A 14,031-nucleotide genomic window follows, 5' to 3' on the forward strand; every position below is an offset into this window, starting at 1 on the left:
TGTAAAGGATTTTGTTGTCTTTTGAAAAGATCACACTTTTTGGCTTGCCAGTTTGATTGATGGGAAGTTGTTTCCTTTTACAAGGAAAACAATAATTAGATCTCAAACTAGGAACAACCACTGATCATATCAGAGGCACTTCATTTGGCGGTGTTCCAGAAACTTGAGATGAAAATTAATTTATGCCAGGCAATACTGAGATGGTGTGATCAAATCGGAGCATTTCAGTGTGTTCACTGTTCCGTCAAGAAATTATTGAAATGCAGCTACTTTTACTGGTACCATATCATACCGCAATCAATTAAAAAAAAAAAAAAACAGAACAGATTGCTTCTGGACCTTACAGGGTCATTGTCAATGGAAGTTTTTTCAGGACAGGTTAAACCATGCATGACAATGTGTTAATTCTGCTTGGACAAACATCTGAGCGACACGAGGGTAAGAGGCTACCACTGTAGACAGGAAGTCAAAATCCAGCACCCAGAAGTACGTGCCTCTATAACACTATTAACGTATGGGGGGGCATGTGCTTAATCCACATGACTGACCGAGGTCTAGAAACATCCAGAGAACAAGGACTTTTGCTTCCCCTGCTTATCCCATGGGACATAAAGCTGTAGACTGCTCATTCTTCCTTCTGCAGTCAGGAATCTTCCACTGAGTACCCAATGGCTCAGTTTCACAGGTTAGATGAAGGATTCTTCTCCCCAGAGTCACAGAATCTTAGAATGGATTGGGTTGCAAGGGACCTTCAAGAATATCTAGCTCCAATCCCCCTGACACCTTCCACTAGACCAGGTTGCTCAAAGCCTCATCCAACATGACCCTGAACACTTCCAGGGAGGGGGCATCCACAACTTCTCTGGGTGACCTGTACCAGTGTTTCACCACCCTCATAGTAAAGAATTTCTTCCTTGTATCTTAATCTAAATCTACCCTCTTTCACCTTGATGCCATTATCCCTTGTCCTATCACTCCATGCCCTTGTCATAAGTCCCTCTCCAGCTTTTTGTAGCCCCCCTTCAGGTACTGGAAGGCTGCAGTAAGGTCTCCCCGGAGAATTGGGGTTAGAGTGCTCCAGTGAACTACACAAAGCCACTTTGGCTAAAATAAAACAGAGTTTGCCTCCTGGGCATCTGTGCTAACTAATAAGCTACTATGCTGAAGCAGGTATTACCTAATCTTCCAGCTACATACTATCACAGATTTCAGGATCTTTGCTCAATATTTCAAATACTTTATAAGCCTTCTGTAATTTCACGCCACCCTCTCTCTAAAGTCTCTGCCTTTGTTATGATGAGTTAATTTTTCAAATGACTTTTATAGTCACCTACCACTCATGCTACAGTTGTTGCTTCTTTCGGGGGATGGGGAGGAAGAGATCCTTATTGTAAGTGCTGTGGTGCCAGTTTTGATTTCTTTTAGTATTCCTCACCGTTCATCATCAGTGAGTGTTATACTTTTTCTTTTTAGAACTGCAGATTGGCTCACAGAGACATATGAGAAAAAACTGCAATAAGACAAATTAGGCTATACAGCACTGTAATTACATAGTTAGCTAGTTTTATGTATTAGTTCCCATTCCTGATGCTGGTCTGCTTGTTCTTATGATTCAAACACATTTTGTTTGAGAGGTTGTAATTTTAGGATTTACAGACACTTCTAAAAAATATTTAGGATGTCTTGCCTTGCAGCTATCCAGTTGAATTTCCATTGCAATTCACGCCACTCAATTGACTGATTCAGTCTTGCTAGCATACTTCACAACCTTCCCAATTTCAGTGGCTGAAATGGTGTTGTGTCTTCTGCAAAATTTTCTGCCTCTCCATTCATCCTCCATTTTCTGGCTAATAATAGCACGTTAAGTAACATGAGTCTTAGCATGAAGTACGTTGCATTACTAACATAAAATTTGAACATGCATTCTTACTGCCTACTTTCCTTCTATCAGAGACTGTCCATTTGAGCAACCTTGCCTCTCCCCTAGCATCTTTGGTTCTACCCAGACTATTCTACAGAAAAGCCAGCAAAATACTAAAGAAAAGTAATAGACATCCTTCATATAAGTTTCCTCATCTCCTTTCCAGTTCATTTTGGAATAGATTAAATATTTTCTTTCTGATATTTTTTCCACCAACTGCAGCAGTAAATACGAGAAATACTGTTGACAGCTTTATTATTACAGAACAGCTTGATTTTTCTTGGAATAGCTGTTAAGATAAGCCTTTCTCACTGCTCAAGCCTGCTTATAGCAAAAAAATTCTCCTGCTTAGACTGTTCCTACAATGCTAAGATACAGGATGCAAGTTTAAAATGAAACTGGAAAAGAATCTCAAGAGAAATCCTGAAGTTTCAGAATCTTGCTAAAATTCCAGAATTTAAGGAAAGAGTGAATATTTTAACAGTGCTTTGTAAACTACAGAAACATAAATATAATTCTCCCCAAAACAAAGACTGTAGCCTCATCAGGAATATTACGTAAATAATATTGTTCATTGTTAACATATTCTTTATTATTTAGTACGCTTCGGTAAAGTTTCAAATTTTCACAACTGAAAACAGAATCTGATAAATATAATAATATGCACCACTGCCTTTATAGAGTTTACTCTGTATATCAGATTAATGCCAGTAAAGTCAAAAGCCATGGTGTGGCTATATCTGTGAGGAATTAAGGATATAAGTATGCCAGCGTTTGGAGGGAGAAGCACTATCTTTTATGAAGTAAAATAAAATAGCTGCGCTGCTTGCATTTAAGATCTGAGTTTGTGTGCCCAAAACCCCTGCCTTTTTTTCCCCTAACTGACTAAAATCACTACCCTTCTCTGCAAGTCTTGCCTTTTTGATAGGGAAAGAAGATCAAAACAAGACTTGGAGCACAGTTCTGAAGAGCTTAATTTTGGAAATCTCAACAAATTAGTAGCACACAGCTGAATGCATTTTCTGGCTGTTGCTTAGAAGGAATAAAATAGCACTCCTTGTTAAATGAATATCAAAAAATCAAGAAAAAGAGGTCCCTTGGTTGCCTTTTTTACCAATACAAAGGTATGTTAACTCAGATGTGCAAATGGACTTAAAATTTATACCCACGGGTGACAATTTAGTAAATTATTTACGTGCATCAGAATTTACAGTAAAGATCTGAAAGTACAGAACAAAAATGCTTTGCAAATAGACTGAAAAAGTACGTACAAGTGAGTAGGAGGGGAGATATGGAACATTAGGACTAATAAATGCTAACCTTGAGAATGAATGCCTAGAAAATGATGGCACTCAGAAGAGCTAGTACTGAGGGCTGTTTGCCTTTACTAAAAAATAAGCTATGAAACAAAATGGAGAACATGTAACTGAAAGAAAGAAACTGGTATGAAATATTTTTGCAGGCATAGAAGGAAAAAAGAACAAAGTCAGTTAAAAATGTCTGAGGCAATGCGTTTTTCAAATAAAATATAGACATGGCACTTTACCACTCGGTATAATTTACTGTTGCAAAAATTACATTTTTAAAGTAATTATTCCGTAATTTCATGTATTTTGAATCCCTGTGGGGTTTCTCATTTATTACAGAAAAGAGTACTTAACTATAAAAAAAAATTATTATGGGTGCTTAGCTCTAGTGCCAAGCAAACAGACAAGTAAAACCTAACAAAACTGTTCTACAGATCTGGTTTCTAGAGTATCATAAGCAGTGATATCCCTTTATAGCATGTAAAGTAGGACTGGGCTCTAGTGACATACAAAAGAAACTCTTACTTTGATTACACTGGTATTAATTATACAATACAATAGCTCCTCCGAGATCAATAAAATCATTCTAGCTTGGTGAAATATTTGAGTTTCTTTTTCTACTGAGAAGCACTGCAGAAGTGTAATAATTAATTTAACACATTAGAAGGACTGCCAAGCATTTAGCATGATCTATGTTTATGGATAAGAGTGAATGAAATTATAAGATTAAAAAGTAATTTCCCTTTTTAATCTGAGACCTTCTGCCATATATGAAAACAAGCATTCTATATGTTTGAAAATTGAGTCCCAAACTGAGCAAGTCACAATATTGCAGTTTTTCCTGTTGTTGTAAAAAGGTAACACAGTAATTACTACCTGCCACCTTTCCCTATTTCGTTACTGTCTATATCTTATAGCAGACACAGTTTATTTCACATTGTTGTCAACAGCTAAATCACTTTTTTGTAATTCTTGTATTTTTTAAAATAATATGATTCTAAAATATTGCATGTTAATATTGCTGAGAATAAACTTGAAAATACTGTGTTTGACTGCAGCACTTCTTTGTGTCACTTCATTTTGTAGTTACACATTTCTTTGGGCCATACATGTGTGGTTTTTCATTTCTTCGTTTTCTCCTGCTTTCATAAAAGATTAAAATGCAGTAGTGGTGAACAATATTCAATGTTACATTAATGTTCAATTAATCAGGAAATTTACAGTTTTATTCATGGTCTCTAAAACAACAAGATGCAAAGTGTTAACGGATTTTTTTTTTTCTTCTAACAGAATCAAAATAAAGAAAATCCCCAAGAACTCAGAAATACGCTTTTTGGCAGGTTGTCTTCTAATCCTTCCTATCTCTTCTGCCAAGTTCTGGGACACGTTCTCATCCCCAGTCTATGAATACAGAGCAAGTATAGCACTCACATAGCAAGTAACGTCTTGGTTATGTTACACGGTGCAACATTTCAAATAAAAGCAAAAGTATGCACAGCAAGATGAACATGCAGTGGAAACACCTCAGGAAGCAAAAGCAGAATCTATTCACCAGTGAATGGAGGGATGTGTGATGCTCAGGCCTGTCTGAAAATAACTTGTGGATCCAGATCATAGAGAAACGTCTCTAGACGTCACTTCAGACTGCACATAAGAAAAGTTAAGTTGATGAAAGTAATTTGATGAAGATGGAATCTATTTACTGTTACCTTTTAAAAGTGAAACACCACTCACATAGTTGGGGTATGACTGATGGAGTTATGGGAAATACATGTCATGTTCTCCATTCTCATATTTCTCCTTTGAGTCATCTGTTTCCATCCTACTCATGTTTTTGATGGATGAGCTACAAACAGTGTACTCCTGCAAATTAAGCTGCCAAGAAGTTGTGACGGCTACTTACTTAAAAATTCTTGAAAAACGACACCCATAACAGGTACTTCTCTCATTTTTCACCATTTTATACAACGTAAACATTCTAGTATTGTGCCTGTTTCTGTCCTCAAAGAGCTGTTCCTCATCAAAGATCTGACCCCTCATATACAGGGTATGAATAATTTCCAAGGCCAGGGAATAGCTTATTGTTTCTTTTTTTTGATGGAAGAAGGTTTCGTAACTGTGTGGTTATGCCCCTCCCAGTTATAACAAGAACACAAAGATCTCCAATTCCAAAGAGTTACTCGTGGATCCAGTTCAGAATCCTTTTCCCCTAGTGCCTTGACCTTGCACTGGACAAACACGAACCTCCTGTCTGTTCTGAAGTTGGGAAAAGCAGAATGTTTTCTTCCTTCTCTTTCGTATATTTTCCAGGGCAGAATATTGTGGCTTGCGCAACAGTAATGATGGCCAAGACTCTCATAATCCTTTACCTCCACTTCTAATACTCTTTCCCAGTGAGCAGGTCTAATGTACATTTCCATTGTCATAGTTATAGTTGGTGACAGTGCTTTAATTCTAATTTAATTTCACCAATTACCAAAGACCTTTGTAGAGAGAAAACAGTGACAGCTGTTTTGTCAGTGTCTATTTAGGAGATATTCCTTGCAAAATAAAAAAAGCTACTGCTTGAGTAGCACTTGTTGAATAAGGAGTTCTACTCACCAGGGAGCAAATACGTGGACTTTTCCATTTGTAATGACAAGTAAGGGAACTTAGTTCTTAGATGTGTCTCTAATATTCTGTTTAATTGTTTATGATGTTGTAGTGCTCAAAAATTACAGCCTTTCAAGTAAAAGTCCATTATTGTAATCAATTCTCCCAGAAAGAGGAAGTAAAGCTGCGAAACTAGAACTTCTGCAGGTCATACTAGAAAATTCCCTATTAGGTCCTGACTTTGAGACAATACTTCATTTCACGAATGAAGAGAAAACAACTGCAGAACAAATATCGCCTTTATCTTTTCAGGGTTTAGAACACAGAAATCCACCAGAAGTGATCACAGCTATTTCACTGATTCATGTTTTAAATTAGAAGGAAAAATCTGAATGAAAGCATAGGTTATTCTTTTATCTTAAAATGCTTCCCTAGTTCAAGAGTTCGTAGCATTATAGGGTACCAATTACTAAAGCATCAATAAATGTAATAAACAAGGAATCATCCAGTCCTGGTTTGGAATAATCTTGAAATATTGACGTAATAGAAAAGAGTTAAGTTAAATCTGCATAAAGAGTTTGATGCTTTGAAACAGACAAGATAAAGTGTCACGTTGTCATCCACATAGATAGAGATGAAGGATGCAAACATACGGAAGCTATTCCAGTTTTCTGCTCATTATAATTCTTGAAATAACAACATTGTACTTCAGATAGCAAAAGGGAGCAAAAGAAAAGGCCGCCCACAACCCTGGAGGCATTTTCATAGCTGTGTATTGCTCTTTTCTACCAACTTCAATGAATTTGGGCAGCAGTTACTGTAAATTATATCCTTCTTGTCCAAACCACCACAAAGACAGCTTTAGATGTTTCCCCTTTTACAAGGGCATTTCTTACTTTGATATCTGCATGATTAGCATGACCATTCTGTATTTCAATATCTCTGCAAAACACATTCAGCATATAAAAAGTCATTTGGAACACCTGAAGATAACAATCTCTGATATTTCAGACTGAATTATTTTATGAACGCACTTCAGGTAACAGCTATTATATTTTGGTATCGGTATTATTTTAGAAATGTAGACTAAAACTAATTTTTTTTTTTGAGAAATGCCTAAGAAGCTATTGAATGTGGTGGGATCAGAAACAGAAACTGCCTTTACATTCTTCAGTCTTCCAAAAAATAAACGACCCCACAGTTCATGTGACAAAGCAGCTGGACAAATGCAGATTTAGCTGTCAGGTAGAAATCTGGATACGACTAAGCTCAAAACAAGAAGTGGAAAGTAACTCACAGAGTCACAGAGTGACTCTTCAGCAAAGTTTTCCGTCACAATTGACTCCTTTTAATAACTGAAAAAGCAGCAATTTCTGGTCATTATATATGTGCATACTTTTACTTTTCTCTCCACTATTTTTAAAAAGTATGTGAACAAAATCAGCCTCCTCTTTGTGAGCAGATAAAGACATTTTCAGTTTTTACAGACTTTAGTTAAATTTGAGATTTGCATTAACCCCAAGAAACTGAAGTTTCTAAACTGCTGACAACTGTTCACTGATTTAAGACTTCTACAATATTCAGGTAAATGGAAGAGTCAAAATGCATCACATTCTTAGTCTTACACGTTAATTCTACTAAGAGCTTGGTTCAGCCCACATAAAATGAAGACTAGGAAGCATATCACTGCATTTTCAAATGTATTAGGAAGGAAGATACTGAAAGAAACTTCACATAAACACGTGGTATGTATGTATAATAATCAATTGATCAGCAATAAATTTAGGTTAAAATGACAGTATTTGATCCTGCAAGAAGAAATTCTGGAAAATCTTGCAATTAAAGCACTGGGTACACAAAGTTATAGAAAATACTATATGGTGTGATAACTGGTAACTGGAAGGTAATGGCTGAAGTGATACAGGAGTTATTAATGTCTTCTTTCCTCTCTTACTAACTATATATTGTAGAGCAGAACACTAAGAGAAAACTCCTTGAATTCTACATCTCACCAGGGTAAGTCAAGAAAAAGATCTCATATTTTGAAATACTAAAAAATAAAAATATTAATAGCACTTTTCAATAAAGTCAGCTTTCATGTAAAAAAAAAAAAAAATCCTCAAAAATGCATTGCAAACGTTGACTATAAATTGACTACACTCTAACCTAAAGGAATATCAAAGAAAATTCCAAGTGAAATCAGAGACTGAGCTTCACTAGAGGGAAAATTTCTTTCCTGGAGAAAACAGGGAGTCAAAACAAAACAAAAAAATATACCTTACAGAAGAAGTGTATGTAGAAATAAGCTATATTTATTTCATTGAGGAAGTTCATATTCATCCTTAGATCGATCCCAATCTTTTGAGACTCAAAATGCAAAAATGTTTTAAAATGTTAGAACTAAGCTAAATAACATAAATTCCTCCAGCTTAAAACACTGAGGAAACAAAATATGTCAGACTGAAAGGTTTCTATTGTATTTGCAGAATAAAATATTTCAATATCAATTTTTTTTTAAATTTACTTTAAAATGTTACGTAATAGCAAAAATCAATTTCAACATCCTATACCCAGACAACATCTATTCTGGCTACTGACTACCAGAACATTTTTTAAATTACCACAACATCTTAATCAGTAAATTGTGCAGGGCAGCATGCAGACTCTAAGTTCACAGTCTAAATAGGATCACATAAAAAAAATTGTTTCTCACAGCAAGAACAATTTACTTACATGTGAACCACTTGCTATGATGTTTTATACTGCCTAATGTGGTATTGTTGCCACTACAAAACCGCATGTAAAAAAAAAAAAAAAAAAAAACACCAAACTGAAACATACCTCATAGGACAGTCAGTATCCTCTCCAGAGCCAGAAAAATGACTTATAATTAGGTTCTAAATTCTTGACTGCTGTTTTGCATTCAACAGAATATTTTTCCATATTTAGACAAAAAGAAAAGCAAATGTATTATAGGTCAAAATTTCTGTAAATTTGTATTTTATTCCTTTTAGTATCAAATTATCAACTTTTCTATATTTACACTCCCTTTCCATTTGAAGCTATATTTTTCTAGAACCTAATTATGTTTTTGGCAGGAACATCGCTTACAGCATCCTGGAGTTCTGCAGATTCTTAACATCACAACTCCTGGCAGAATCTCTATATAGCAGATAAAATTCTAGTAGAAAAGGCAAGAAAGAAAAAACTACTAAAAATGAAAAATCTCTCCTCATCTCTTTCATAACCAATGTCCTTTGAGCTTACTTTGTCTCATTTGGCCAAACGTGAAAGGTTATAAACAGGGCTCAAAGGTACAATTCTGGATGGGTACACTTTTCATTGGAAGCAATGTGAACTTGCAGCAGTCAATTATTTCAATTATTTTTTTCATAAAATACAGAGGATCCCTTGAGAAAAAATAAATTTTAAAAAATTTAAAAAAAACATTTAAAAGATTTAGTATTTCATTACTTATGTACATAAATTCTATGAGGATGAAACTTTAGTTATAACCTCCTTTTCCCCTAACTCAACTCCAACACATGGAAATCTAACAAGTGTTATAGAAAATTAATCACTAGAGGCAGGAAATAGAAAAGTTTATGTTAAACTGCAAAGAAATGCAAAGGATTTGTTAAAGAACATATGAAAAGAATTTTAAATACTCTCTCTCGATATCACTTCCACTGTACAGAAGAAAACGGTATTATGCATCACCAGTATAGAGAATGAGCAAAAAAATGAACTTCTGATTTCTCCCAACTAATCTTATAATATCATCCCATAAAAAGAGAAAATTACTTAGTGTTCATGAGAATAGAACATCATAAACACCATGTATCATATTATAATATAACTTCATAAAAGAACTTTACAAAGCCAAGCGAAGTTCTTCGATAATAATACAAAGTATTCTTCATTTCTGCAAATTGTTTTGCAGTGACTATGGAACACCATTCCAGTGAAAGCCTAATTCTTACAAAGAATCAGAGAAAATAAGGGACATTAAGAGGTCTCCAAAATCATCCTTATGCTCTAAAGCAGGTGCATCTTTACCTACAGCATTCTTGACAGATGCTTTCTGGTCTCTTCTTATGCACTGCCAAAGTCAGAAGATCTACAACTTCCTTAGGCAATATAAACAAGAGCTTTTACTTAACTGTCAAAAGCGGTCATCTCATCTGCTGTTGTTTTTTCTCCCTAATATCCAACCTACAATCCCTCACTCTTATCTAAATATACAATTTGAAAAGCAAATCAGCATTCCACAAATCGGACAACTATGCTTGAGTTAACTGATTATAAATGGGTGCATTGTTAATTTTACAGCTGATTCCAGGAGTTCTAGCTGCAAATTAACCTAGATGGTAACTCCAATGTTCTTTGTGAGATTTTTTTAACATTAGCATCAAAATATTAAAGGAAAATATCATAAATTATTTCCTAGTTATAAAATCCACTATGTATATACACACATCTAATATACGTACCTCTAATAATCCAGTACCTACCAAAACTACGCAATTAACACCTTAAAAAAAGCATAAATGCAAAGCTTCTAAAGAAAGTGTAGTTAACAGAAAGAACAGTTAACCTCTTAAAACATGGGGAGGTGGGAGGTGGGGGGAAATCAGAGTTTACTTGCTCCGAGTGTCCAAATTATATATTTTGTGACTCAAGAACATAAAAACCCCCACTTTCATTATGATTTTAAGAAGTAATTTAACACAGTTCCCACAGAGAAAGTTATATTGGGTGCAAGGAAGAGAGTCATATGATGTAATTATTCCTAGAAACATCGTGGCTATTTTGGGCACCAGCACAGGATTGAATTTAGACCGTGTGGAGCTCAGAGCTCACAGGAGCTCATAAGAAAGAATATAACATGATCCCTTACATGGGAAAGGTACAGGTTGAAACGATGTAGTCCTGTTCAGACCTAAGTTTCTTTGAGGCAAAGGAGAAGTAAAGCAGAGATCCTGCTAAAGACGCTCGATGAAGAAAGAGGTTTAGATGTCAGGAGGAGTACATTTGCTGTTTATTGTTACTATATTCAAAGAATGAAGACTCGGATTACAGAATTGAAAACAAACATGATTGCACACAAGACATGCATAACTAATTTGATCAATTCCTCTACTTTCTGGAAAGAAGCCAAAAAGGCTTTGTGTATCATCTCACATCTGTAGGAAAACAATATATTCAGATCATCTAAAACCTTGCAAGAACAAAAGTTTTTTCTCAAAAGCTTTTGAATAAGATTTAAATACCACAAAATACTTTTTAATGAATGGTCCTTCCTGCTGGATTCAGTTGGATGAGCATTTATTGAAGCACTAATTGTCACCACCACTTTCAGATCTCCATCAGTTCTCGTAAATGTCTGTATGTTCTTTGGTTAAAAGTGCAGCTTAATGACACAGGAAAGTGCAAGCCTATTTATCATCCTTCCTTAACCTTTCGAAAAATAAATTAGTTTTTATGAGAAACAATCACTGTAAATAAACTAAAAAGCATTTCAATTCTATCATATTATGGTGTCATTTTGCATTAAATCTTGATGTAATTGCTTAACTTTAAAAATTATTTAAATCAATCAGTGTTTAGTATCTGTAGAAGGGCAGAGACACAGACCAACTTCACAAATAGCTATATTTCCTTTTAAGATGTGACTACTCACCAGGTGTTTATACATCCCTCTCAGCTGAGCCACATTTCCATAGTACAATCTCTACTTTCAACATCTTTGTGCTAGTATAAATTTCTTTGTGCTACAGGGATTTATCGTCTCTTTAAAAACCTACACTTATGTAAAGGATTTTAACCAGTGTAACTGAATCCACACTAGAGGGTGCTACTATTTTAATTGTAAAAGGTTTTTACAGCTAACATTGCAGTCTCAGAGCAGTACCTTTTATAACTTCAGAAATGCTTTTTGCTATCTGGGACAGCAGGTTGTTACTGGATGAGAATTAAACTTATGTTCACAGACATACTTTTGCGCTGAAGTTCAACTTTTGTCATGTGTTGCCCTAACCAACCGGACACAAAATAAATGTACTACCAACATCACGTGGTACACTGGAACCTGTACTAAATGTTTCAGTTAAATTTTTTTCTCTTCAAAGCCACAAAGCTCATGACAAACACTGGAGAGACTTTTTTCCCTATCCGCCTCGCTACAGACCACCAGACACATCACTGATACACATCAAGTCTCATTCCAAATCTAGAAGTTGTTTATTTTTTGCTATCACAATTGCACACCAGTGCTTGTATTACACATTTAAATAAATCAGTTAAGGATGAAGAATTTTTACCATCAGAAAAACAATTTATAAATTGAATACCGATAGACTTGAAACTGCCCAAAATTGTACCAATGCTTCCAAAGCAAAAATACATACTTTTCCCATGTTGTATTTTTGGTGAAATGGGAATAATTAGCTTCTACTAAACAAAAAGAGTGAGGTTTGAATCTTCACTAGCCTCTGAGAAAAAGTAATCAGTATCTTAAACACATCTGCTTACCCCTTTATAAACAGATTATAAGTGTTAAGGAGTGTCAAATACCGTTCCTCTCACAAGGAAAAAACATTACTTAAAGGAACATAATTTGAACCTATTAAAAAGCTCTTTTCTCAAAAAACTTTTTTGCACTTTACAGTTCCCCTTGCTGTGTGATGGTCACTGCTATTCCAATAAGAGCGATAAGTACATTTTCATAAGTTCCCTTCACTTCTGAGAGTTTTGTCGTGTTTAGTAGTTAATCACTTGTCCTGGGTTCGGCCAGGACAGGGTTAATTTTCACCGGAATCTAGGAAGGGAATCCAGGAAGCGGCACAGCCAGGCGGGCTGACCCCACCTGGCCAAACAGAGCCGGGCATTCCATACCATGTGCCATCATGCTGGGTTCCGCTGTGGGGGACGGCGCGGCGGAAACTCTCTCGCGGCTCGGGAGGGCTCAGCGGTGGTGCGGTCCGAGAGAGCGGGTCTGTTCTGCAGGCTCTGTTCTGCTGGTTTGTTTTGTATATGCCCCTTTTCTGTATCTTTGTTGTTCCCGTTCCCTTTGTTTGCTGTTCTGTTAAACTGCCCTTATCCCGACCCACCAGTTTCTGCCTCTTTCTTTCCTTTTTCCTCCACATCGTGTCGGGGGGAGGGGCGGCCACGTGGCGCTTTTGTTGCCGGCTGCAGCCGAAACCAGAACATCACTGAAGTACAAAGAAATGAAAAAAAAAGAACAGAGCCATGTAGAGGAAAAAAGATTAAAAAGGAAAACCCACTTTACAAAACACATACAACTTGGAAGCTTCAAATGGAGTTTCGCTTCAGGCTGCAGAATAGCCTTTGCAGGAACTGGCTTCCATACCAATAATTCTCCATCTTCCTTGATCCATGTGAATCAACTTTAAGTAATGTGCTGTCTCATATGCAATCTCCCTGTCCACACTTTGAACTTTCTGTGAACATGGGCACCACTGGAAGGTCTTAAATGTATCCTGTCAAGGCCCATTTATATATATATTTATATAGATCAAGAACGAACTTGAAGAAATAGTATACTTTTTATTAGCTTTTACTTCCTCAGAGATGTCTGTGTTTCTTACCTGCAGATTCTATCCAAAGAATAAGGGGAGAGGAGAGCGTATTACTCTACCTTCTCTCTTCTACCTTTTCCATAGACAAAAGGAAATAATCACAGAATCACAGAATGTTAAAGGTTGGAAGGGCAATTTAATAATAAATTCAGAAATGCAGTAAAGTGAAGGGAAAGATTTTAGTCTACGACACGGCAAATAACAAGTATGATGCCATAGAAGGATCCTGTGAGACAATGTTCTGCGAGCTAGGGGGTATAAATCCCGGTGATCTGAGCTGGACTGAAAGAAAAGAAAGATTTTACTCTAGTTCCAGTTCTTCTGCAGGGGGGCAGAAAGTCAAATCACAACATAGAAGACTAGCGGACAAAAACATCTCAGCTGAGTGAAATGCATAAATGAGTAAACCTCAGAAAATTACAATGAACACACATAGCGATTAAGGGGTACTATGTATACTGCACAATGAAACAGAGTACAGATTTTTATTTTTTTTAAAAAAAAAAAAGGCCGAATAACCTCCAAAACCAAATATGTAAAGTTTTAAGAGTTTGAAAGATTTCTAAGCCTGTTTGATTTCTGGTCTCTCCCCCGCTCTCTCTCTCTTCCT

General features: G+C 35.9%; 2 protein-coding genes across 16 annotated transcripts in view; one reads left to right on the top strand and one right to left on the bottom strand.

The window, feature by feature from the left end:
• The window catches only part of IMMP2L (inner mitochondrial membrane peptidase subunit 2), a 507,930-nt gene that overhangs the window by 381,383 nt on the left and 112,516 nt on the right, over positions 1 to 14,031 (bottom strand). The gene's annotated exons all lie outside the window — the stretch shown is intronic.
• Positions 1 to 14,031, top strand: part of LRRN3 (leucine rich repeat neuronal 3) — a 168,935-nt gene that overhangs the window by 126,417 nt on the left and 28,487 nt on the right. For 6 of the 11 annotated variants that reach the window (XR_012764742.1, XR_012764738.1, XR_012764747.1 and 3 more), the window contains 2 exons: positions 4,519 to 5,164; positions 7,791 to 7,836. The gene's annotated coding sequence lies outside the window, so the exon portion shown is untranslated. Of the gene's footprint in view, positions 1 to 4,518; positions 7,837 to 9,763; positions 12,973 to 14,031 lie in introns of those variants that run through there. The other 5 variants (XR_012764741.1, XR_012764739.1, XR_012764743.1 and 2 more) reach the window with 3 other exon arrangements.

This window comes from Opisthocomus hoazin, chromosome 8 (genome assembly GCF_030867145.1).
Source record: "Opisthocomus hoazin isolate bOpiHoa1 chromosome 8, bOpiHoa1.hap1, whole genome shotgun sequence".
Classification (NCBI taxonomy): Eukaryota; Metazoa; Chordata; class Aves; order Opisthocomiformes; family Opisthocomidae; genus Opisthocomus; species Opisthocomus hoazin.